We start from the raw sequence: 25,126 nt of genomic DNA, 5'->3' as shown, positions 1-25,126 counted from the left end.
AAGAAAAAAAAAAAAAAAAGAAAAAACAGAGAAAAAAAAATAGACCTGTCTATTTTGCTTATATTTCAGTATGCTTCTGGTAAGGTTTTTAACTCGTGGCTCATTCAGATTCCAAACTGACAGTACGGTAATTTTCAGACCAAAATAAAAAGTTTTATATCCAGATGTGTAGTTGGAACAGCTACCAGATCCATTTGTCATTATTGCTTTTTGCATAAAGTCTGGTCTTACAATTCCTTCAACTTTCAATCTGCGCATCGAACCCAGAGTGTAATAATTCTCCATCTTTACTGACAATTTTATTATGACTGTAGATCAAATATATATGGGAGTTTGGGGTTTTTTAAGTAGTTTGTTTTCACCACAAAACAATTTGTAAACATAGCAGAGCTCTGATTTTTTTTAAAAAAAAGGGTGAGAAATTGATTTTACTATGTTAAAGGGCATACTGGTGTTCACTGGGCAATCTCCAGTTTTGCTTTTAAGGCCCAGTTAACTTTATTTTCTGTAGCTTTTACCATCTTTTGTTATGTGTTTAATTTGAAATTTTTAAAAAAAATCAAGGTGTTGTATGGGAGTAGATAAAACTGTACTACATTAAACTCTATTAATATATAAGTAGAAATACTAAAGAAAATGATGCTACTGTATGTTCTAACTATCAAACAAATCAAATCTATGTCTCATGTGAGAAAATACAATGAAGTCCAAATATTATGGGGAAAAAAGGCATTTTTGTTTCACTAAGGTGTACATGTTAAATAATCAAAGGATTCAACATGACAATATGGTTATAGATAGTTATCTTAAGTGCCTTCTGTGGTGAGGAACCGAAATTAAGAACTTGAACAAAACATGATACATGAAAGTGCAGGTTCTACAAACACTGGGTTGCTTATTAAAACTACTTTGATCCCTCGTTTCTTTGATATCCTAGGTCTTATAAAGAATTCACTTTCAGGGGTAAATATAGGTAGTTCAGAGAGACTTTATGACATACTGTACATACTGCTCTTCCAGAGACACCTTTTAATTACTTAAGAAAAAGAAAATCCAGCAAGAGAAAAATGCTGATAGAATCACTATCAACTGATGTTCATTTCTAACTGCTGATTATTTTGGTGTAACCTATTTGAATAACGCTCTTCTCAGAAGCAGGTCAGGCTTGGGAACCTGAACAGATCTGCTAATGTTCCAGATTAGTGGGATGAGACATGGGTTCACGAGGCAGATGGGGTATGTGCTTGTCCCTAAAGGGATCATGTATTTGCTTGCCAGGCACCTGCTGGAAAAGCTGGATTTTTGTTGGATTTTTGTTGCTGTTCACTACCTTGGTTCCCTGAGCAGGACTGCAGGGAATTCTCAGAGAAGAATCAATATTAATAACGTTTATTCTCTTTTTCAAATCACTTTGAGACCCTCCTTTCTAGTCACCGAGGCCTGCATGAGACTGGAAGTAGTGCCGACGAAAATAGTTAATGCTGTCTTCAAATATGCCACTCCAGATTTTACCTTTATTCTTTAAAAATACCGTCAGCAAATCCAGGGCAATATTTAGATCCTGCACAGATTCTTGTGTTTCAGAAATGTGGGTTCAGATTGTGACTTTACTGTTGAGGCTTTTCTGTATGATGGGATCATCATGATCTGCACGATGATCAATCCGGTGCTGTCATGTGAGGCTGGGTGATGGGAAAGATCCAGTTCAGGTAGTAGGCTGCAGGCTCTTTGTAGCAGCTAACTGCATTGTAGGCCAAAGACGACTTTTATAAACTTCAGTGGGACTGTCTTCTAGGAGCCCAGAAGGCTCAACATACATTTTTAGCCCCAGGAATGTAAAAAGATTGCTTCAAAAAAACATTATTTCCTTAATTTTTGGATGCTGTGTGGAGAAACAGGTATGGCCTATCTGTCCGGTGATTATCGGGTAACATAAAAATCAGTTTGAAATAAACCAGTGAAATATAATCTTGATATGAACCAGGTATTTAGGGAAAAGGGTTCTTGCGTCGTTTTGGTCAAAGATGCTCTAAATGCAAATAAAATGTATGTGAATGTGACCTGAAGCTGGGTGCTGAAAATGCATTGATATAAAGTGCACTCATATTTTGACCTGCTTGTTTTCTATTTCTTAATTTCATTTGAAATTAGAGTTCTTAATTTCAGTTCCTCACCACAGAAGGCACTTAAGATAACTATCTATAACTATACTGTCATGTTGAATCCTTTGATTATTTAACATGTACACCTTAGTGAAACAAAAATGCCTTTTTTCCCCATAATATTTGGACTTCATTGTATTTTCTCACATGAGACATGATTTGTTTGATAGTTAGAACATACAGTAGCATCATTTTCTTTAGTATTTCTACTTATATATTAATAGAGTTTAATGTGACATGCAGCTGGATGCTCACTTGTTTTTTGAGTCAGAAGAAGAGTACCAACGAAATCAAAATTAGAAATCTCTAGAATGTATGCAAGTGAAAATCCTTGAGCAGTTTTATTAGGTTGGTTCTGTTTCTTTTATGACTTCTCTTTTGTTTCAACAAGCAACTTAAAACTAAAAAACTTACAGCAGCTTCAGATTCCAGGCAAAAGCAGTTTTTTAATGATAAAAATGGACTCTTGCTGTCATGCAGACTGTTACTGCCAGAAAAGTGCCACATTACCAGAGCTGGTTCATTATGAAAATGGGACTGTTGCACATCTGAATGCTTTTTTCCCCCACTCTCAATATAGGGACCTTATTAAACTAGTATTTTTCTACCAGAATTTACAACTATGAGAAATTAATAATTTTTAAGTTAAAAAAGTTTAATGAACCTATATTAAACACAGTCTGGAGGCATTTTCATGTTTCAAAACCCAAGTAGGTCCCTTAGTACAAGTTCACCTGTAATTTGTTTACAAGGCAGAGCTCTGGTTCCTTTGCTGTAAATGCCATTTTACATCTTTAAGCTGAACAGAAGTCTCTGGCAGCAGCAGAACACCTATGACACCCAATTAAGCAGCTCTAATTCATTCCATCCGTGTGGACACACAGAGGTGTTTGGTGAGAGAGCAAATCTCCACGCCAACGCTTGGCAAGCCAGGTGTCTGTCAAATATCAGCTCTCACAGACTGCAGCATCTTTGGGAAATGCCCACACATGCCAGCGCATCTCTGTAGAGGACATGATTATCCTCAGCCTTAATCCGTACTTTTAAAATAATGTAGAAATGTCCCCTCCTACCTGGGTCTCTTCATGTACCTATTCATTAGATCATGCTGCCTTTCATCAATTTATTACTTGTCCAATAAATTGCTGCGCTTTAAATGATCTATTCATCTAAAGGATAACTATGACTTAGCTTAGTAATATTGTTTAAACTATGGCAAGATATTTGTCAGTGTTTGTGATTCTGCAAATAACTTTTGTGATAACCCCATATTATCTAACACAATTTCTGTAATAATTTAAGTTTATAATTTCCATATTCAAGGTCTTTAAAAATAGTTAATGAAACTCCTTTTGGAGATGATTTATATAGTTATCTTTAGATCTATGTAATTTTTTGTTATAGTTCTTGGAATAATACTAATAAACAGGTGTCTGTTTTCCTACCTTAAATCCTCCAATGTTTTGGTGGATAGCAGATGACGGATAGCTAGAAAAAAAAAAAGAGGTTTGAATGTAGGAAAAGATTTATTTATTTTTTTTAAATTATGAACTCTACTCTCTGTCTTCAATATCTCATTGTGATCAAGAATTTAAGATCTCCCTTGGAAAGACTTTTATATTAATAAACCATTTGAGACACGTTTAACCACCTCACATATAATAGAATTTCTTCAGACACAAAGACATAAAAGTAATGTAATTTTTCTTGAGTTGTTATATCATCGTTTGAGTATGCAAGCTCCACATTAATTGATACTTGAAAGCACACGTAATTTGTCACTTCCACATAGAGGGGAACCGAAAACAGCTCGCCTGTAAATGCAGTCCTGTTTGGCGTAGGTCTTTGGAGTGTGCTTCACTCTTTTTCCCTCTTGTATTTAAGTGACTTAGATCAAACATTCAAGCACCGTCTGTAACTAATATTGTTTCCTGGCCTAAACAGATAATTGCCCTTCTGGATGTATAAAAGATGTCTCACGGAGCAAAGTGAAATATCATTAATAAAGGAGAATGATTTACTCACGAATTCTTCAAGAAGTAAGATTAATAAGCCATCCCCTGGTGTTAGATATAATCTTCAGATCTCTCTTCACTGCATGACTTATTTTTGCAACAACTGCACTATTCAATCATTAATCATTACACTCAGTAAGCAGTTTATCTGTGCTAATGTGCATGCTATACACAAACAACAACTCTCTTTTACATTTGATGAAGGAGAGGGGAAAAGGTAGGCTTTACAGTGTGGTGTGAATTAAATAAAATGAGGCTGCCATATGATACACACGTTTTAGTTCCAGATATAGCAACTGCAGCTAGAAGCTATCTCTTTCCTAATGAAAGCAAGATTACATTTCAATGTGGAGTAATGGTTGTGAGGGAGAGAGTGTGTGTGTGGGCCTTAAAAATACATCTGCTGTCTTCCCTATCCTTGTGAGAGTTAGGGAAGAGGAGACACGCTTTGGCTCTCACCTGTGCGCTGATAAGGTCGCCTGCGTTACCCAAAGCAGTTTAGCTATGCTAGCACAGAACTCCACGTTGGCTAATTTAGTTCAAATCTAATGCTATTTTTACACGGTGCAAGCCTGAGCATAGACCACTCCAGAGGTGAACTGGGAAGGGGATGAGAGAACTGCTCTGCTTAGCTGTTGGTGGCTGATTGCGGAGCCTGCGCGAACCCCCTGGGTGCTGGCGGTCTGTGGGAGGTGGGGTGCATAGCAGGTCCCCCCTCGGTTTTATTACTAAAAATGGTATGGCAGTAAACGGAGCATGTTACATACCAGAGGGTTTTGTCATAACTAATAGCAGTGACAGAATAGCACATACCACCCAGCCCAGTTTGGAGTTTGTCTTCCAGCAAATTTCTCTCACTTTCACTTAATCTTTAGAAAACTGACTTGCCAGACAACTAATGTACTCAAGTAGTAAAACTGTCATCAAAGAGGAGACTCATGAGTTCAGGATATAATACTTCTGAGAGACCTGGACCCATAATTACAATAAAATAATAAAGATTATTAGCTTCATACAATCTGACATAAATGTAAAATTCATCTCTTATTTTAAACCCCAGTTGGTTTTCCTATGCAGATATCCACCATTACCCCCAGATACACAAATCAGGTCTATTTAATTTGTTTCTTCTAAGGACTAGCAACAAAGTTTTCTACTATTTTGTTATTTTTCTTATTGTGGATGCTGACAGCCGTCTGACCGTTCAGTCACAGCTGTATGCTTGTGTAGGTTAATAAAGTGCTCGTGGTTAGGAGTTCATTGCTTATTCCCCCAGCGTTCTCCAACAAAAACGCAACTGAGGGAGAATGGAGCAGGGAAGCCCAAATCCAGTCTCTAGGTTAAGTCGGCTATTCTGCAGGTAATCCTGCGTCTGCTCTGAGTAGAGAGGAGCGTGGTGTGCGATGAGCTGAATCCTACGCTGGCAAGGCCAGCAGAAGGACGACAAACAGTGGTGGAAATGTCAAGTTTTGTTTGGCTCTCCTCTGCCCCGCATAAACTTCTCGGTGAGCAAAAGCGCTCAAGACTTCTGTAATGGAGAAAGATGGTCTGGTGGTGACCTTAAGAGGTGGAGGGAAAGTGAAAACACATGGTTTTAAGTGATTGTTAGCATTTTAGAGAGATAGCATGAAAAAGGGAGGGGGGAAATGAAACATAGGAAATAGCTGTTGCATTTCCACATTACATTATTTTGAGGTAATTGAAAATGTTCTGTTGATCTTGATTTTATCCAGTGGAGAATTTGGTTTTCAAAAACATTTTTATTCAAGCCAGTATCTATATATAGGGAAACTTTCCTAATGACTGCATATTGTTTAGTAACTGGAAGGGAAATTTCGTAGCATTTCTTGCCTTAAATGCCAGGCTCACCTTTTGTGAAGAACCTCCAAGTGCTTTATAAATATTAATTCATATGGTAGTAGAGTAACGTTCTCATTGTGCAATTAAAGCAAGGCACGGTGTGTAAGTAAATCTGAACTGCCTCTGGGGAAAACCTCCCGTTATATGCTAAGGTCCCACAGATGAGGGATTTTAAGCTGGTTTTTATCCATTGGCTTTTTGGTGAGGGCATGCCCAGTCCTCCCATGGTTTGGAGGCTCCTCGGTCACCTGCGAGTCCTTCAGAGCCAGCTTTTCTGCACACTGCTGGTGCTTTGTGGTGTGGCAGAAGGGTTCTGTAGCCAAAAAACCCTGTTGTTCTCTGCCGGGCAGTTTTGGTCCCGCTGTCGCTAGAGGCACAGAGCAGGAATCCAAGCTTAGGCATCTAGCATAGCTTGCTGGGTGGCTGCAGTTTTGAGCTGGATAATACCTACCTATTTCAGCCATTTTCATTTCTTCTGCTGTCTAATTAAGACTATCCTTCCTCTCTTTCCTTGAGTTCTTAATGTGAGAGGATTTCTGATGTTTTTTCTGACTGGCTAAATGCCTGCGGGGATTTTAACTGAGTATGCTTAATTGTTCTGGAAAGAACTGACTCCTTCCTGGTGAGGTGCCTGACCCCAATAGCAAGGTAGTTAGCAAAGTGAAAACTGGTCACAGCATCTCCATAGGATTTTCTGTATGTTTTCAGTAGGAGCGATGGTACTGGCTTCTTCTCCTTTCTGGTGGACGTGATTGTCATATAATGTGTTTGTCCAGCTTCTACACCCTCCCCAAAAGTCGAATAATTAAACGTGCACTGCAGCAATTGAATAACATCCCGGTTACAGAGAAACATGCCCTAGTTTGATCAAGGGCTGCATTCAGACCCATAAGGTTTATGGTGGGTTCCCACAGTAATACCAAATCCCTGTTTGTGAACGAGAGAATCCTAGTTTGGTTCATATTTACAAACCACACTGTCATTACCACTGATGCAGTATCAGCTATGATAATTATCACTGTGCCTTCAGCTTCAACAGAGCAGACATTTGTCTGATCCATGTGGAGGGTTGCCAAGTTGGCTTGTGGTATACTTGCTGAAATTAGATGGCTTTTTTCAGCTTGGATTGCACCAACACCCACTCATGTTAACTGTGAAGGAATTAGTGTGGTTAAAATGACATTTCTGATGTTGTCTTATGAAATTTGAGTTCTGAATTATGAATTACAGTAATATGACTTCTGTTCCATTTAGTGACTTGGTGGAATGTAACGTTAAGATATTTTGACCTTTTTTGGCAATTGCAACTTGGAGAAGGTGGTAGCTGTAGATAAAATTAGAGGATACTCTCATGTTAACAAACTGAAAGTTGCAAAGTTTGGTTTTACAAAGTAAACTTTCACCCTTCCAAGCTGCCTGGTGGTCTACTCTGGTGTGTGTGTGTTTTCCAGTATGCTACCTAAAAATCCTTGCCCTTAACTTGCCTCAAGAAAGCCCTCTTCACAAAGAATTTTTGCTGTGGATTAGTTTTAATTCAGTTGGAGAAAACAGAATCTAACTTGTATTCAGAAGAGCACTTTTCTGTAATAAGTTTAGTTCATGCACTTGTGTGTCAATAGTAAGGTTTTTGACAGTCTTTAGCACTGTCCTTTTTTTTCCCCCAGATGCAGATTCATGGGTGTTTTTACCAGTGGTTTTAGTGGGATGAGGATTAAGCCAATGCTTCTGAAAATCCCAGCTGGGACATTTTTCCATGTAATAGCCTGGGACTGAGCCACATGGAGAAATCAAAGAGTCTGTTTTCTCTGTATAATTGAAAATACCTCTCAAGAGCCAGTGATACAGATGGGAGGGGGGAAAAAAATCCTGGTTGTGTGCAATCTAGTGAAATAGGTTTGTTGGTCAATAATTCTGGAAAGATAGCTTTATTTTTCTATGTCAAGTCAGAATACAGATGTTAGGTGCTGCCTCTCCCAAGCCAGTCACTGGAGTAGGGCTTACAGCTCCCTGCCACAGCACTGAATCCTGCGTAGGGTAAATATACGCGCTGACTTGACCTCATGAGTTCCTTTTATGGTTCATTTTCATCACTGTCCTTTATGCTGGTCTCTGTGGGATCGTGGAGCAGATCCAGCCCAAGCAGCAGAGGAAGGGCAGGATCTCCCTTGTGGGGCTGTTACGGCTGCATCCGAGCAAAGCCCCTTAATGATTCAGATAGATCCGCCTGGGCTTACAGTGGGAGGAAAATTCACGCCGCAAATAAAGAGCGATGACTGGTGTAGCTCACAGGAATACGCTGAGCAACTTAATTATGTTGAGCACAAGTTCAAGCAGTATCTGTAGGTAACATATGTGACTTCAGAGCCAGAGGTTCAGAAAAGTGGGTTCTATATTTTGGTAGACTGTAAACTTGCAGATGATAGCAGGCATTAATCTAGTTAACCCGAAAAGCGAATACATCAGTTATCCCATGGAAAATAGAGTTGTGTCCTGTAGTTGACATCAATCACTGGAACAGATCAATGTTTTTCAATAAGAAAATGAACAAAGATATCATTTCTTGCCAAAAGGATGTTTCTGCTGGAAACGGTGGTTACTGGCAACTTTTTTGTTTTTGTTGAAAACTCCAAGACTGAAAATTCTTGATTTCCAGCCTGTCAGTTTAAACACGAAAACTTTTATAGCACAACTTTTGTGAAAGCATTGTTCTCATTAATATCTTTTGTGAAAACAAACAAGCATTTCCTGCTTGACTGGGTGCGTTGTAAATTAAGAATTTTTACCTGTATTTCATTTCTGGGTAGTTTGTGCCTTGCTGTTACTGAGCGCGCTGTGATACGGGTGGCTGTTCTAGGACATGCTGTGCTGGTGCTACTGTCTCCAGTTGCCAACACGAATGTTTTGAAAGTGCAGGAGGACAAATTCAGATTCCGTTGTGTGAAACTTCAGTGAGTTAACGTCACTGTTGTTGCTCTGGATTCATGAAGTGTAACGGGCCATGAATCAGTAATTTTCATTCACAAAAGAACTTGTTGTATATATTCAAGTCCTCCTAACAGTGCTGTAAGAAGCAATGCCTATTAAGCTTTCTAAACTAGTTAAACTAGGTCAGAGTGAGGGAAAACTGTACCAACATTATGATTAAAAGGCACCAGTATAACGATCCTAGATAGCATTGTCGTCTTTGTTCCCATGAGTCACTGCCTAACAATATGGTTATTTTAGCCCTGTGACTTCTTAAAAAAAAAGCTTTGTCCACATCCTTACAATAAAAATTATCAGCCCTCTCTTCCCCCTTTCTTACTAGATTTTATGCCATTGCTGGTTTGCTAGAAAATAATTGTGCATGTTTTAATTTCATTCTGTCTCTTTTGCCCCTTATTTGAATTACTAATGTCCCTTCCATTTCCTTCTAAGGGTCTGTGTGTTGACTGGTAAGGACTGCATCCTTACCAAATGCAAAATAGTAGCTCCCCTGAAATGTTGCCAGGAAAATGTTTGCCAGGATTTTATTTTTTTTTTTCTCCATTGGGTTGATTTCCCCCCACCCCTTTTCTAGTGGGGGAAGGGAGTAAATGAAGCACCCAGGATTTTATGATTGACCCTAATCAGTTTTCATAACAATGAAACAGTCCCTATTGCATGAATATTAAATTTTTATGAAGCTTTTTTTTTTTTTTTAGGCTGTAGTTTTAAGACAGCTTGGTTACCAGAACTCCTCCACTCTGTGTCATCTCACTGTGAGAACTGAATATTACAATTTGTGTATTTTCTGCTCAGATGTCATTTAATATTAATATGCAAAATACTCATTCCCTTTAAAAATAATGTTTTTATTGTATGATTTATTTGATGTGGAGCTCGGAGTTTTGTCTTTTCGCACAGAAAATAAAGCACTTTTCAGAGGGAGATGATCTGTTTCTTCCCGTACGTGTGGCACAAAATGTCAGCATTCTCCCTGTCATTCTCAGACTCAGTGAACGGTGAAGCAAACATCAGGCGCTGCTTGCGCTAAAAGCAGTGGGGAACTATTGAGTTTTTGTTTTCAGAAATGTGCACCATGAACCTGAAACATTCAAGGATTTGCAGCCACTGCAAAAAAATTCTTATTTGTCCTCCTGCGACTCCTGAATTCTTAAACTTTGGTCTGTAATTTTTGCCCCTCAGATCTGGGTCTTGCTGCTGGAGTCCTTGCGCCTACAAAAAACACAGGTTCAGGCTGCTGGTATTATTCCTGCATTCAGCTCTTCAGTTTTCACATAGTAGCTCTAAACAGAACTTGCTTTTTATATGCTTCAAATCTATGGATCTAATCCTATAAACACTTACATACTACATTGCTTATTATAACCATCTACGTAACTCCATGATGGGTTTGATGAAACTGCTTACATAAGCAAACATTGGAAGATATATATATTTTTTTTCTATAAAAAAAGGTTAACATTACATCTTATCCTGGACTACTAAAATTAGTGCAAAAATCTCATCCCCTTCACCAAGAAACAAATTGTTGTCCAAAAAGACATATGCAATTTAAGCTTCTCTAGGAATGGATTTAATTTAGAACACTGCTTTTCCTGCAGGGGCTAACCGAAACACACTGAAATGTGCTGAGGGCCTGGAAGGAATGAATAACTCTGGACTAATCCTGAGTATTTGGAAAAAAGCAGGTTTATGGAGGAATTTGAGTGACGAGATTGTAACAAAACACAAAGGCACTGTCAGTTCTAAGAATTTGAATCTAGTGAAATGACCTGAATTGCAGCACTGCGGAGCACGGGGGCTTGGTGAGAGGTGGACAGCTGACTGTTTCCTTGGCCAGCAGCTCCCCAAAGCTGGGGATTGTTTGGACAGTTCTCCATGTCTTTGAAATCCAGAACTTGTTATCTGTTAATAATAGTATTAACCATATATCATATTTGTGTACGTTTTGGGTGGTTTCGATGTTCTTCTTGAAGTTTGGAAACCAGAACTGGACAGCTTTTCCTAATAATTCCTATCAGTGTTACGCATAGGTGCATCATTTCCAACATGCTTTTTTTCATCCTTGATTCCTGTTGTTGGATTTGAACCAACTCCCGTTGACTGTGCAAGGAAAACTTGCAGTATTTGACTTTGTAACTATTAATATTCTTATTTATAAACTCCACTTTTAAGTTTTACAGGTTAGCTACCTGAAATTGCTGCCATTTTCCCTAATGTTGATGAATCAGGTTCTCCTTTTTAAAAAAAAATAATGAAAAAAGGTAAAGGCCTCAAGACAGAATTTGAAGGTTTTAAATATTCTTGTAGACTGTTATGAACATGAGATTTACATCCAGAGTCTTCACTGACATCTACGAGTACTATGTGTGTTTGTTTCAAGCCAAAGCAGGGTTTGTTGTAGTACAGCAGCCAACGGCTTTTTTCCCTTACTTGGATATGTTTTACAGTTGTTTCTTTTTAATATATCATTATGCCAAGAAATCTGAAACATTTAGTTCTTAACACAGAATACAAACCCTAAATGTGTTTGGGGTGGAGGGAGAGGGATTTTTTTTAAAGAAAAAAAACCATACAAGAATTATGGCCAGCACTATTGTTATCCAAGGGAACATTGGATTTAACAATGAAAATTACATATCTGGGGAAGGATTCTTGACTATTCCCTACAAGAAGAATTTGGAATATTGTTGTGCACCTCTCCGTGGGCTAGGGGAATAAACAAAGTGAATTAAAGTTAAAGTAATGTCGGTTTTGTTGTTTGATTTGCCAGTAGCTGCCTCCAAATGAGTTCACGGCTTAATCGGTAGTGTGAGTGGACAGCTATCCGGATAATTGTCTAAGGTCCAGTATGTCACATCAAGTTTTTGTCAAAGTCTCAGCCAGCTAAAATAGTTTTGGTTTGTTGTTTTTTTTTTACTGTGATGTACCCTATTTGTGGGGCTTTATGAGAAGGCTGTGAACCAGTAAAGTTACATTCTGAAGGAGAAGACAGAAGCAAGTTAATGAAGAGGAAATTGGCAAGCAAAGAGGGCAGTGTGATAGAGCTGTCATAGGAAGCTCCTGTGTCTCAGGGAGTAGAAACTTTGGCTTATGAGGTAAGGAGAGATAAATGGAAAAAAATAGAGAGGAACCAAGCTGGAAGGGAAGAAAGAGGAAAAGAGAAGGAAAGCAGGCCTGGTGTGAAGTCCAGATGAAGAGTCCTTGCACACTTGACACTGTTGTCTGTAAGTTGTGGTTGACTGAACCCAGCCTAGAAGCAGTTCATTTAAAGCAGCAAGGTGTTGTGGCTGGGTAGGTCCTCCTGAAGGACCAGACTTTTTCTAGCACAGAGTTACTGGAAGACAAGCAAGGTTTTAGCTCTTCTTCCTCTCCCATCTCTGGTTCAGACCGCTCATTGTGGCACATGTTCCCACTGCGTGTGGTCAGGTTGCATAGCTGTGTAACCATCCTACATTTAGAACAACTTTGTGTCCAGTCCTGTTCACTCATAATAACTGTGAGCCTCTTTCTAGGCTCAAAATACTATCTCCACCCGTTATTGTACCAGCTCCTTTGGCACTAACCCCTGGAACAGCTCTCCTCCGTCCCATGTCGGGAAATGTAGGGACGGGAGTAGATTGGTAGGAGCAGCACAAGGTGAAGGAAGCCCTCCAGTTGCCTGAAGGTCCTTGCTAAAGCTGACAGGCCTTTTCAAATCATAATGTGAAAAAGTCATCTGTTAATTGCTTTTGATTACAAATGCAAGGAGGTGAAAGGGCACATGTTTCTCTGTATTTGTGGTGGGGGAGCAGAGCTATAGGAAGACTAACAGCCAGGCTCTCAGAGGAAATTTGTGGCAAGTCCAAGAATTGAACACAAGTTCTAAGTCCCCAGCTGCTGCTTTAACCACAAGAATCCTGTCATGCTACAGATAGACTCTAAATATACAGTGATAGGATATTTATTTTAAATTCCAAAGTATCCCTCATTTAGAGACCTCATTGTTGTTTGCAAATATTTAGGGATCCTAAATACTTCTTAGGAATTTCTGGCATAAGGAAGACTCAGTCAGTTCTGTAAATTCAGTGCCCTAATCACGTATTCTTAGGTTTCTTTGCACATCAGAAGACTTACAAATACATGACTGTGTGAAGCCTTTTAGATTTGTGTGTCTGATCCTGGTAGCTGACTACACTAGTTAGGCGTGCATGACTGCACTCCAAAAGTGCATACAAAATCATCTCCATTCCTTTCTCCAACCCTACAAGGAAAGCTACTAATTTTGTAACGTACATCAGTTTCCTCCAAGTGACATCAGTGAGATAAGGATCTGTAAAAGCAAATGGTTCCTCCTGTGCTGCACAGTGTCATAAGTTAAAAGTCACTAAAAATCACATTTGCTTGCATTTATTGAGCCTTACTATCAAACTATAGTGCGAGACCAAAAAACTCGGGCTTTTGGATCTGAGTTTGCCCGCATAAATGGAGTAAATCTGTTCTTCCTAAGTGCCGGTTCCCGTGGTGGAAGGGTTCTTCCAAACCATGCTCTGTTGGGTAAAGAGTTGGGTAAAGGGCAGTTAATTATTTTATTCCCAAAGGGTACAGCCATGCTCTGTCTGTGTTCTTGTTGAAGCTCTGAGTTGTTACCCTCTACTTTGTGCTGATAAGGCTGCACCTGGAACAGTGATTCCAGTTATGACCTGGTTCTGTGCCCTCATCCCGTCCCTGTTCAGCAGTGATGTGCAGGAGCTGTGGAGGACTAGTGTGAATGGTGGTTCAGGGTACCAACCTGCAAGAAGCAGCCGAGGGAGCTCTTTTCGAGGTAAGAGGCTAAAAGGTACCTAATAGCAGCTTGCAGCTACTTTAAAGGGTAGTTACAGAGATGACACAGTGTCTTCTCAGTACCGGCAGAAAACATGGCAAGGGGCAGTGGCTGAAAACAGCACAAATTGTGAGGTTCTGGTTGGATATTCGAAAAAATATTTCTTGAGGAGGGTAGCACAGCAGGGCGACAAAGCCATGGCCTGATCTGGCGTTGGCAATGGTCATGCTTTGAATGGGAGGTTGGACTTGAGAACTCCAGAGGTCTCTGCCACCCACCATTTCTTTGATTTTGCTACAGAGCATGAATATTCTGTCCATTGACTGCTGTTCCTAATTTATATTTTGATGTTTTAGTGTAATTTTGCTCAAGGCCAGATTCTACTGCTTCTATGTTAGGAAGCAATTCTAATCCCCTAAATTGATAGGATTATTTTTGGCACAAAGTTCTGGATTGCGAAATCTGAAGATATCTGTATTGCAGATCCTGAAGGGGGTTGATTTCTTTCTTTTTTTCCTTTCTTTTTTCTTTTTGTAAAATACCATGCTTAATGAATAAGCAGATAAGAAAATTATTAAGGGTGAAGGAGCTTGACAAAACTTGATTACATCTAATCTTTAAAATTCACACGCTACTTTCTTTTCTTTGAACACATAGTATGTTTCTCTAAGAAAGTGATAGTTGTGTGTTATGCGATTTAGCTTCTCTTAACCACTTCTTGTGACCTTTTACTTCAGTAACCTGATTGAAATCTCACTTTGTTAACTTTAATTGACATTGAAGGAAAAATTATTTTTCCAGAAGTCAGGCAGATCGATATGAATTTGCACTCTGCTAACTTTACTTCCTGGAGTTGCCTTGAAGACTGTAAGAAAGCTCAGCACGTGATGGAAAGCATTGAGTCTCTTGTTACTCTACATTTGCTGTGTTATGTGGGTTACCAAAAACACTTCAAAATAAACTGAGAAATGATAGTACAGCCATTAGAGATGAAAGCAGCCCTTTAAAGTACTTCGGTTTGCACTGAAAAGATGTATGCACTCCTCCTTTTGTGCTTGTGACAGAATTAAAAGGGATAATCAGGTTTGTACTGTGATTATTACTCCAAACATTTTAGGCTGTCCAAGAAAATCATTGCTCTAATTAAACCAGAAAGTAAATTATGGCTTTCAAGCACCTAGGTCCCTCAGTATAAAAGGTGACAATAAGGGCACCTTCACAAGCAGAAGTATATAAGTTAATAGAAAATCTACAGGGTTTGGTTCGGAGTTGTTTAATTAGACAGTAGACGACAGGGCCAGGAAGAGCACCGTGTCTTTAAAAGTAGCAAGGTGGCTTTTTTCTTTTTCGAATGGGTAACATTTGGCTAAATAGTGTGGCCTTGACGCTAGGTTTCATTAGGTGTAAATGACATTGCAGAGCCTCAGGCTTTAAAGTGGCTCGAGGAGGTACAGGAAGGGTATTTTTCTTTCACCTGTCACCACTTATTTTCCTGAGCTACTGGCCAGTAGCCTGGCATTTGCAGCTAATGGGAATTAAATAATACAGCTGTAATACAAATGTTTCTTGTTGCTTGATCTTATGTGGCAGTCATTAAAGTTTAAATAAAAATCTGGAAAGAGAGCCATATTTAAAATGGTTAAGGACCTTCAGCTAACTTTGGATTTTTATGGCCTTCTCATTATACCTATTATACACTAACACAACCACTAATGAAAGGCTTGGAAACTTTGCGTGGGATGAGGCTCATTTCAGGCAGGAGGAGGAAGTGACCGTCTGCTCGGAAATAGCCGCCTGTGCCAGCCCGGCACTGGCCCCGCCTGCGCGTCTGCTTACCTTTCTAAATTAATTCACAGCTAGATTCCCCTCAGCTTTGTACTGGGCTGCTAAGAGGCCACCGGTGAGAATCCCATCCAGCCTGCCCTCTGGGAGCCGTCACAGCCTTTGCTCTGGTGTCCCAGCCCTGCGGGGCACCGCACCTCCGCCAGGGCAGGGTTGGCCCCATGGAAGGGCAGTTCCAAAGTCGAAGGCCTGTAGAGGCATTAGTTAAATGCTTCCTGGCAAGAGGGTCTGGTGTTACGGTAATGCGCCCTCAATTACACCATTGATATTATTTCTCTGTGTGTTTTTAGTATCTCTTCCCTGCAAAGAGCATTTGCTCAGTGTAATACCTTTTGGCTCTCATACTTCAATATATTTGCTCACTTTATGAAGATTGCACATCCCAGAGATAACAACTGTTGCTATTCCTGGTGAGAAATTTTCTATTCCTCCAAAAAGAAAGCAATTTCAGTTCTAGCGAGGTATTGCACAACTTGTTTCTTACTGCAGCAGTAGTAAAATAAACCTGCTCAGAAGCGAGGGGGGGTGGGTTTAGCATCTCTTCCTGGGCACCTTTTTGCCTGTGCCCCAGGGTGCTTACACTGAGGCTTACGCCGCTGCCTTCCACTGGCCTGCAAGAAGCCATGCTGCTTCTTTGTGCCTCCATCTTCCCATCTGTCAAAGAGGCATTGCAATGCCGACCTCCCCAGTTAAGTACTTTGAAGATTATTGATGTTGCAGCAAAGCTTTTATATGAGCATTTGATTCTAATATTTCTTCCTTCCACAGTATGTTTTATTCAGGCCAAACTCCCCCTCACTTTCCTTGCAGCTAACGGAGCAGAGAATCTGTTATTGCGGCTGTTCCCTATTGCGGCCTGAGAGGTCTGTTTTGATATGTCAGCACAAGAAACTTTTCTTTTTATAATTACAGGTTTTGTCAACCATTTTGACTGCTAATCGAGCTGCAATATGGATTATTGCCTTATTAGTAACACAGGCAGTTCTCCAAAACACACAGCCTGAGGCAGAGCCTCATTACGGAAGACTTCAGGCCAGTTTATTTAGCAAAGCTGTAAGGTACTGGAAATAAGATCTTATACTGGGACGTGTTGAGTAACCTTAACATTAGGCGTAGAGCCCTGCTTCCCTTAGGGACACACCCTATCCATAGGTATTTTGCTGTTACTGGTTATGTGTGAGGAGAGAATCCGCTAGCTGGTATTAAACCAATGAACCAGGCAGCCCTAGGGTCAGCCAGCGTGTTTAGGGAAAGGACCAGGAGGCATCCATCCTGGAACCTGCCTTCTGAGGAAGACGCTTGCCTCAAGAGGAAAGAGAAAAGTGGTCAGTGACATAATTTGAATGCAAAATTAAAGACTACTGCTGAACATTAAAATATTTCTTCTAGTTCCCATGGGATTTTGCATGGAATTCACTGCGCTCAGTGTGAATGGCAGAGGGACTATATTTATACTTGGTAAATTGGCTGGATGGTCTCCTGAGATTTGAATTGTTTAACACAGAAAGCTCTTGATTTGGGGATATTTTGTAGCATCCAGTGGCAAGATCCACCCACAACCCCTCAAGGGATGTATTCAAAAGAATATGTCTAATTTTGCATCATGAGTAGCTGCAGAAGAATACAAGCCAGGCATTCAAGCTGCATGATTTCAAGAGCAATAAAAAATATGAGATATGAATAAAAAAATTATCAGAAAGAAAGTCTTATCTTAAAAGCATACAGAATTGGACTAAATATTTTGATTGGTACTTCCTCCCCTCTACTTCCTGAAATAATTCTGTTCGGGTCAAATGAAATGGTTCTTCAATTATGTTGATTTTAGTAAACGTTTTCAGGGGGAAGAAAAACTGAACACCATTCCCTCCCTTCCAAATGAAATATTTTTACTTCTTCAAAATGGCATAATTCAATGGCATTTTCCCTTGTGATTTGATAATCACACCTAAAATATTTTAAATGCTACCCGTGTTTTACAAATGTAAATATAAATTTATATATGAACAAGACAGCAGGTTAAATACTTTGTTGTATCCAAAATGTTTGTATATTTACTGGGATTGCTTCATTTTTAATCAAATGAAAGTAGAATGGTTTTTGATTCTTCTCTGACCAATGGGCGGGCATAACTTGATACAGTTTCAACCCTGATCGCCTGCGTGTCAGTTTGATTCCCCAAATTTAGGAGCCTCAAATTGCTTTAATAGCACTACAGCATAGTTATATTTCAGACTTCCTAGGCACTGGGAGGAAGCGCACGTCTTACTTTAAATGTCTTACTCTGAATTTAGCCAGCACTGAGTCTTATTTTTGTGTATTTATGTAACTACCTGAGCAGGATTATTTTTTTTATTATTGTTAAATTTGTTGCCTGTAACTAAGGCACAAACAAACACTAAGCCACTTTGTTGTTTGTCTAGTTTAAATGAAAATGTTGCGTTGGTATAGAATCAGTCTTGAAGTATTCTTTATCTTCTGAAAATGTTTCCAAGCAGAAATACTTCAAAAGCACATTTTCCATCCACTAAAAAAAAATGTTCAAAAAATGAAGTGCTTTTAAATGCCTATGGTAGCAGGTAAAGGAAACAACCATATTAAAAGAAATAATGAGAAAATAACCCAGGAACAGGCTCGTTCTTTTAGACTAATCATTTGCTTTGAGAGTAGGCTGAGTTTTGAACACCTAAAAATTGAAGTAGCAATAGGCTGTGGGCCAGGGTGGTAATTCATTTTGAGAGATCAACTTCAGGTGCTTTGAGGGAGACAAGGTTTCAGGGGTGGCTTTCCTGAAAGTCAAACCCATTGAGGCTGTCCTGTAACTGACTTCTGAGCAGAGAGGCAAGTATCACTAGCTGTGGTATAAAAGCTAGGTCCAGCCCGTGTCTCTTTGCATAAATAAACAATATAAATAATAGGGAATAAAGGAAGGGGACTGATGGAATGGTTTTATAGTCAATTTTTTGTACCTAGCAATAAAGGTTTACTTTAAAAAGAATTTTTTTTTTTGCTTCTTTGCCTTCATTGCTGTCCATATTGACTTTCTGGTTCACAGTTTTACAGTCATGTTCTCGTTTCTGCTTACTATAAGAGCTGCTTGTCTGTTTCCAGAGCAGTGTTTTGTTTTGGACCATGTAAGGTAGTCAGTGCCCAGGAAGAGGCTAAGACACAGGCGTTGTGCACAGCAGTGCTTCTCCTAACATGTTCTGTGTGTTTCAGATAATAGTGGTTAGTGATCATCCACTGATGGACCTTTATCCTGCATGGATTTGTCTAATCCTACTTTGAACGTGTTAATACTCTTTGGCCTCTACAATATCCTCAGGCAGCAAGTCTCGCATGCTAATTGTATGTGGTATAGTGTTTGAACTGTGAAGAGGTATGTGTTTAAAGCTTAAAGTAGGTCCAGCCTGTCTTTGGAAGAATGGTGGGTTGATTCATCTTTGTAACCGGAGGACCTGAGCCTAATAAAAGAAACGAAGCGTATTTTGAATTGCAACCTGAGCAAATAATAAGGTGCGACAGTAAGAACTCCTGACTTGCTTACTTGAAAAGGTATGGAAGCTTAGAAGACATGCACAGTTATAATGCTGACTTTTTATTAATCAAGTTCAATCCTCATACTTGGTCTGAAAACTTTTGCAATTAGTGTTGATCTTCACAGAGGGAAGCTGTGAAATGCAGATGGTGAAACTTCTCCGCATGTTTTGTGCTTCTCTGTTTTGCCAACATGTGCTAGCATCAGACAGTAAATGTTGTGGAGTGCTTGGCCGCTCTGGTAGGAAAATGACGAGGAAAATACAGCCATTTTTAACTGATCCAACTTTCTTTTCAAATTCACTGTTGCATGGGTTATTTGTCAGTTCCTCAGATTATCCTAGGAAACCAGGAAAAAGATGCCTTGCTTCATTTGTATCAGATAGGGTTATGAATATTTCTGTTTATGCTCTGTTTGTGTGGAGGGAAAGGGACATTTCTGTTCTAGTTTCAGTTTCTGCTCTTAAGAAAGTGAAAACAAAGGTTGGTGGCACGCAGCTGTGTTATCTATGGGATCTTGTTCCTTGTTTGATAACAGGAGAGGTTCAGGCTTCTGTATATGGGTTTTTCATTTAGTGTCTCCTGTTCTTCACTATGTACCTGTACAGGGGTTATAACTCCTGCATCTGAGCACTTGTTCATCCCAGAGTGGTGAGGGACATATCAATGCTGTCCCGAGGAAAAACTCTCCACTAAGATTTCAGCACAAGTACTGAGCAGAGGCTCTCCTCTGTGCCAATATGGATGCAGCACAGATCTCGTAGAAAGAGAAAATCTGGGTTTCCCAAGCAAAGGGAAACCCAGCTGAGACAGAGGGATCTAAATCCTGCCCAAGAGGGATTTATCCCCTCTCTTTCCCTGCCCCTGTCTACAGCCAGGGATGAGGCAGCTGGGTGGGCTGCACACTGGTCGCAAGCCTTGCGCAGCACGTACAGTCTGTTGCAGAGATACCAGTACTAGCTCTGAGTCGGGTATTGCCGCAACCAGAAGTAATGGGTTCGCAGTGAAAGCTGAGCAATGCTCTAAGACAGTAGCACCCCTACATCTGTCATGTTGACATGAAGCTGCTTTTAGTAACACTCAGCAGGAAGGGGATGGCTTGTTGGCCCCTAGAAGAGGCTAAAATGAGAGCTGCTTTTGTCCCTTGGTCCTTTTAGCTGCGGAGAACCTAATTTTAGCACAGTAGGGTTTATATATATATATGTCTATATACACACACGTATGCATATATACACGTTCAGGCTAAAATTTTAAATCATTGAAAAACCACAAAGCCTTGAATTAGAAGAGAGGTCAGGGGAAAGTTTATGAACTCCAGCTAGTGCTGCAAACAGAAGCAGCAGCTGATTCACCTCTCCCGAGGTCTATCCCTGTGGTGCGCCTCAGCAGGACCTTCAGCTCAACCATAATGACAGGCTTCTGCTAATGGAGCTTCATCTCACACGTAACCTCGGCGTGTAGCATCCAGGGCCAGGCAGCCTAACTCTGGCAGAGATGTCATGTTTTACTCAAAAGAGTACTTTGTAATTTAAAGAATTTTAAATTACAGCTTATTAGCAACAGTTCCTTCCTGAGTAGTGTCTAATGCAGCTGCACTTGATGCCATTACTGTAGCTTCACTGGAAGTGCGTGACTTGGCCCAGGCTGTAGATGTTAAGGCAGTATTTTCATGGGACAAGTAAGGGAGATGTGATTTTCTACAGCTGTAAGTACCTAAATACTTGTTGAAGTTTGGCTCTAATCACTGCCCACCAACTACAAGATCCTTGCTTCACCTAGTGTCAGCATCTCATAGGATCAACCATAAATATTTGTGCTTTTTTTTATTGTAACTATTTCTGAGGAAAACAGGGCAACTGTTTGAATTACACTTTAGTGACTGATGGCAAGGCAATTACTTCAATTTAGGTTTCAGAGGAATGACTTGAGAGCAGTTAGATTATGTTTATCTTGTTAATTTAGACTGGCCTTTTAACTTTATTTTTCTTTATTCTCCTGAAATACAGTACCATCGCATGTTAAAAAAAAAAGTATTATGGAAACTACCTCTTATACAGGGGTTACAGAGCATCTCTTTATGAAGGCCTTTTTGCAGGCCAGCATTTCAAGCATTATAGTAGGTGTGTAGAAACTGAGGCCTGTGGAGGTGAAATGACTTTCCTAACTTTGCACAGTGAGCCACTGAAAAAGTTGGGCTCGAACAAAATTCTGGATAGACCTAGCTTTGTGTCAGGGGTTGCCATTATTCTTTCTCCAGCCAACTGTTGCTATCATTTCTGCCTTTGGCTACCACTGGTTCAAGCATCTTAAAAGATCTTCTAGTGGAGGCATGGTCACAAAACCAGGGCAGAGTCAGAGAACAGGCTGAGATTGGAGTGTGTTTGAGAGAAATGTTGGTAATCTTGATCAATCTTGAGAATAGAAGATATTTGAGATAAATTCTCAATTTCAAATCCCACATTAAACGGCTGCGTTTGTTGCCAACATGTACTTTGTAAATGCTGTATGTTTTTTCGTCTGGAGACTTGCAGAACTGCTTTAACCTGGCCCTGGTGAGATTAACATGGTATCCTTTCAATTACCTTGAGCAAAACATGCCAATTTTCTATTGCCTATTTTTAGGCTTCCAGCTGGGCCTAAGAATTGAAAAGTTATTAAAGAAAGCCAAGATCTGAGCAAATGTGCCTGTTATAAATTGTAATATAAACCACTTATAAGTATAGGTTTTATCATCCTAGAGTTATTTCTTAATTTAAATGTTTCATGTGCATATCTTGGAGATGGGGACGTATTTGGGTGAGGAACGTGATTATAAAAGCTATTTCTTTGTATGCCAGACTGTGATTATTCCAGATTGTAAAAATAAAAGTATTACACATCTGTGAAATACCTGACAAACTTCTTTGACAAACCAGATGTTAGACTATCTAATGCTTATTTTAAAGATATGCACACAAATGAAAAAATACATGCAAACTTATTCTGTTGCGATGATAATGTTATTGCTGTAGCATTGTTTTGTTTTGCTTTTCATGTCTCCTGCAGTGAGGGCAGTGTGAGCATCTGAGTCTGGTTCCCATTTGTTTTGCTTGGAATGTGTTGGGCTGTCTTGAATGTCTTCCATTGTTATATGGACAGTAGGTACATGTGCAATAGCTCTCTTAATGTAGGGCATGGAGACATACTGTAGGTATATAGTATAATTAACTGTGCGGCTATTCAGGAGCAGCTGTTCCCTATTGTTGTTGCAGCACAACAAAGCCTTAAGGCGGCACTTGTTAGTATTTATGGAAACCCATTAGCCAGTTTGTGAATGAGCCTGCAAAAGAAGAGGAAATTCTGATAATAATAAACACGAGTTCTTGTTAAAGCTGGAGAACTCCAGCTATCCCTATCACTCACTGCTGGTAAAGGCTCTCGTCCCTTTGATTTTTACCACAGAGTAGATCCAAACTTTCTCTGAAACACCAATTGAAAATCCAAATGAGTGAACTCCTTTCCAAGGCAATGCTTTGCTCCTCCCAGCCCACTGCATTTTTTAAAGGAAATCAGAAACTCTTCCCACTGCAATCCAGTTTTGGTGCCAGGATGTACATAGGAAATACTATTTCCTGCCTGTGCTGGCAAGTTTAGTTATTAAACCACTTCCTCCAAGAGCCAAACTGCTTTGAAGAAGAAATAAAGTTCAAAGCCTTTCTAAGAGACCATTTGTTGTTCTTATGTGCCTAACCTGAATGTTACGCTGCACGCCGTATAAGTAAAAAGAGTTTAATCTCTTGAAGACGGGCTGGCCGTTGTTCTAGGTCACTGGGTTGGGAGAAGCAGGAACAGATTACAACGGCGTTTTTAGGAAGCTGCTTTCTGAGGTCGAAGGGGCTTGTTGCATTGGTGCTAGAGAGGTGAGCGCCAGCGAGCCGCCGCAGGGCCATTGAACAGCTTCTTGCAGGACAGGCAGCGGCTCCAGACTGCTTGCGGAGACAAGGAAGCTTGTGCTGCCATCCATATGTGTTCATCTGGACATTGGGTAGCTCGGAGTCCAAATGGATGGAGCAGATAGAAGGCAGATACCTCAGAGCACTTTCTTCTTTCTGTCAGAGACACCTCACTCTTACAGGCATTCCACATTTAGTTTTTAACTGGCAATACAGGCTGTGTAATTGTGATAGTTACCCATCCTATTCTGCGGCAAAAATGATGCTGTGTGACCGGTATCCGGTCAAAACCAACAAGGGGAACTCAGACAATAACCACCAAACAATCTACAGGACAAAAATTATCCATAAGTGAAAATGTTTCCAGAAATCATTTGCTGTTACTGCTTGTGCTCCAGCTTCACCTTAAACAGGATAGACAATTAGTTGGGGAAAAAGGTTCTAGTAACAAGTTCCCTGCTCTGAATCTGATAAAAGTAATAAGGGAGGTTTGAAAAGTGGCGTAGGCATTTTCTAACCTTGGAGCATGTTAGCAGTAAGGTACATTTGTGAAGAACAGCAGCAGTGAAATGTTTATTATTGTGCACCTCCATCCTTTTTGTATTATTCTGTGAGGATGGGGCCGCTTTTCATCTGATCTGTGCTGCCAAGGCAGATAAGAGAGATTTGTATGATGTCAGATCTGAAACCAAGAGACCTGTAGACAGGTTCTGAGCAGTGATGCCTCTGGCAACTGGTTTCAAGGCAGAGCTTATGTAGAGTGCCTGAGGTTTTAATAAGCGTATAGATGTCTGAGTAGCACTTAAAGAGCATGGGAGGTGACAGGCTGACCCAGTCACTTTCATTAATTGGAATCAAGTTACCTTTTCACATCTGGGCAGAACACTGTGCTGGATATTTAGGGAGTGAACAATATGTTGCCATTGTCTCTGTGCACTGGGTCCTCGGTAACTAGTGAACTGGGACATGAAAAGTAAGTTGATAGTAATAGGTGATGTTCACGGCTGAGAGAACACCAGACTGCGTAAATCATGCTTGCAAAAGTGCAAGCATAAATCATGGAGATCTTCCCAACATGTGCTTGTCAAAGGCTACTACTGTTCATGTGTGAGTTCTACGCAGGCCAAATCAAATGCACAGTTTTTGATGGTTTTTGTTTTGTGCTGGTCAGAGTTGAGGGCTAAATCTTCAGGTGGCTCTATCAAATACTTCAGTAATTATTGAGAAGTACACAGGTGTATACAGAATTATCAATTGTAAGGATGTTGAGTTCAATTTAGGTTTATTTTTAAAAAAGATGAAAGAGCAGAAAATCTATATCCTAGCTGCTTGATCTGTGAAAAGCTGAATTAAAACCAAAAAGACTGATTTGTCCATTTGTGTAAGTTAAAAATGTGAACATTTACTTTATTTCATTCCAGATCAGGCCTCTTAGAAGTCTATTTCTGTCAGTGCAGTGAGCATCCTGCAGGAAGGGTGACATATCCTGAAGCAATTTAACAAAGCAGGTTTGTAAGATATTTGTTCTAATATAAAAAGACCATAAAACCTCAGCAGCACAGTGAAGAACACAAAACTGTAAGCCAGGGAAGAAAAGGCCTTGGAGGAAACTCATGGACAGTGACTTGAAATCCAAGATTTGTTTGGAGAAAAAAAATTGTTGCTGTTTGAATCTATTTTTTGTCAGTGATGTCCCCAAGTGAACCTTAAGATAACCCAAACATTTAAAAATCATAACTTGGGACCCACACCACAGGAAGGACTGACTAAATGTGCTTATAAAACATGTATCTTTCTTCAACATGGAAACTTCTTGCAGTGTTTTGACAAAACATTTCTAGACTTGAAGGTGAACTGACTGATACAAGAATAGAAAACCAAATTTGGTTTTGTAAACTCTGGAAAGTTTACATTTTGAAAAACATTAGTTATTTCACTGTACTACAAAATCAAATTGCAGATCCCTACAAAAATATTTCAGAAAGTGTTGTT

At 39.8% G+C, this 25,126-nt stretch overlaps 1 long non-coding RNA gene across 3 annotated transcripts in view; it reads left to right on the top strand.

Annotated features, from left to right (window-relative positions):
- The window catches only part of LOC130159186 (uncharacterized), a 750,763-nt gene that overhangs the window by 634,459 nt on the left and 91,178 nt on the right, over positions 1–25,126 (top strand). For 2 of the 3 annotated variants that reach the window (XR_008825651.1, XR_008825650.1), the window contains 2 exons: positions 22,248–22,339; positions 24,556–24,642. This is a non-coding gene — a long non-coding RNA (uncharacterized LOC130159186). The remainder of the gene's footprint in view (positions 1–22,247; positions 22,340–24,555; positions 24,643–25,126) is intronic. The other variant, XR_008825652.1, reaches the window with a different exon arrangement.

Source organism: Falco biarmicus, chromosome 15 (genome assembly GCF_023638135.1).
Source record: "Falco biarmicus isolate bFalBia1 chromosome 15, bFalBia1.pri, whole genome shotgun sequence".
NCBI classification, from domain to species: Eukaryota; Metazoa; Chordata; class Aves; order Falconiformes; family Falconidae; genus Falco; species Falco biarmicus.
This window is presented reverse-complemented; position numbering and strand designations above follow the sequence as displayed.